This window comes from Dama dama, chromosome 19 (genome assembly GCF_033118175.1).
Source record: "Dama dama isolate Ldn47 chromosome 19, ASM3311817v1, whole genome shotgun sequence".
NCBI lineage: Eukaryota > Metazoa > Chordata > Mammalia > Artiodactyla > Cervidae > Dama > Dama dama.
Genome location: NC_083699.1, coordinates 1656984 through 1658936, shown reverse-complemented (window position 1 = coordinate 1658936; position 1953 = coordinate 1656984). Strand labels below are relative to the sequence as shown.

Here is a 1953-nt window from a genome sequence, read left to right as displayed (position 1 = left end):
AGTTTTCTTGAATTAGCCCATTAATTGATGGAAAAGAATACCTTGATATTAAAAAAAGGTGTTGCTGTAACTCTCTATTGAAAGCTATTTCTGTCTCCATATTTCTAGCTAACAGTAATGTACCCATTTAATTTTTGGTAGCAATGTTTGGTCATGTAAAAGAGGTTCCCTGGTGGCGCAGGCAGTAAAGAATCTGCCTGCAATGCAAGAGATCCAGGTTTGATCTGTGGGCTGGGAGGATCCCCTGGAAGAGGAAATGGCAACCTACTCCAGTGTTCTTGCCTGGAGAATCCCTTGGACAGAGGAGCCTGGTGGGCTACAGTCCATGGGGTTGCAGAGTCAGACACAACTGAGTGTCTAACACACACAATGTTAGGTAATATAAGAGACAGACTTGAGGTTATAACCCCTTGTCTTCATGCCTTAAGTCAGCTGCAAAGTACACAATGTTCCTTCTTGCGAGAATAATAACTCAAGATAATTTTCTAATTAAAACCACTCGTACCGGAGCCGCTGCCGCCAGGTCCGGATCCCACGCCTCGCGCCTCCGACGCCCGCCCGTTTGACGGTCACTCCCGATTCCCTTAGGTTCTAAGTCCAAGATGGCAACTCTCAAGGATCAACTGATTCAGAATCTTCTTAAGGAAGAACGTGTCCCCAGAATAAGATGACAGTTGTTGGGGCTGGTGCTGTTGGCATGGCCTGAGCCATCAGTATCTTAATGAAGGACTTGGCAGATGAAATTGCTCTTGTTGATGTCATGGAAGATAAACTGAAGGGAGAGATGATGGATCTCCAACATGGCAGCCTTTTCCTTAGAACACCAAAAACTGTCTGTGGCAAAGACTATAATGTGAGAGCAAACTCCAGGCTGGTTATTATCACAGCTGGGGCACGTCAGCAAGAGGGAGAGAGCCTTCTTAATTTGGTCCAGCGTAACATGAACATCTTTAAAGTCATCATTCCTAATATTGTAAAATACAGCCCAAATTGCAAGTTGCTTGTTGTTTCCAGTCCAGTCGATATTTTGACCTATGTGGCTTGGAAGATAAGCGGCTTTCCCAAGAACCATGTTACTGGAAGTGGTTGCAATCTGGATTCAGCTCGGTTCCGTTATCTCACGGGGGAGAGGCTGGGAGTTCACCCACTAAGCTGACGTGGGTGGATCCTTGGGGAGCATGGCGACGCTAGTGTGCCTGTATGGAGTGGAGTGAATGTTGCTGGTGTCTGCCTGAAGAATCTACACCCTGAATTGGGCACTGATGAAGATAAGGAACAGTGGGAAATGGTTCACAAACAGGTGGTTGACAGCGCTTATGAGGTGATCAAACTGAAAGGCTACCCATCCTGGGCCATTGGACTGCCAGTGGCCGATTTGGCAGAAAGTATAATGAAGAATCTTAGGCGGGTGCATCTGATTTCCATCATGATTAAGGGTCTCTATGGAACAAAAGAGGATGTCTTCCTTAGTGTTCCTTGCATCTTGGGACAGAACGGAATCTCAGACGTTGTGAAAGTGACTCTGACTCATGAGGAAGAGGCCTGTTTGAAGAAGAGTGCAGATACACTTTGGGGGCTCCAGAAAGAACTGCAGTTTTAAAGTCTTCTAATGTTGTATCACTTCACTGTCTAGGCTACACAGGATTTTAGTTGGAGGTTGTAACTTATATTGTCCTTTATATCTGATCTGTGATTAAAACAGTAATGTTAAGACAGCCTAGGAAAAAGTCAATTTCCTAATGTTAGAAACAAGAATGGCTCATAAAACCCTGCAGCTGTATCGTGAGGCTGGATGGCACTTACCTTGTGTGGTCCTAAATGGGTTTGTCAAATAATTCAGCTTCCTCAAGAGGTACCACTGCCCATGTTGCAGATGCTGCAGTTGCCCTTCAAACCAGATGTGCATTTACTGTGTTATATAACCTCTGGTTCCTTTAGCCAAGGTGCCTAGTC

The 1953-nt window shown here is 45.2% G+C and overlaps 1 pseudogene; it reads left to right on the top strand.

Moving 5' to 3' along the window:
* The first annotated feature begins 578 nt into the window (after positions 1–578).
* LOC133073840 (L-lactate dehydrogenase A chain-like) lies at positions 579–1714 on the top strand (annotated as a pseudogene).
* The last annotated feature ends 239 nt before the right edge of the window (positions 1715–1953 follow it).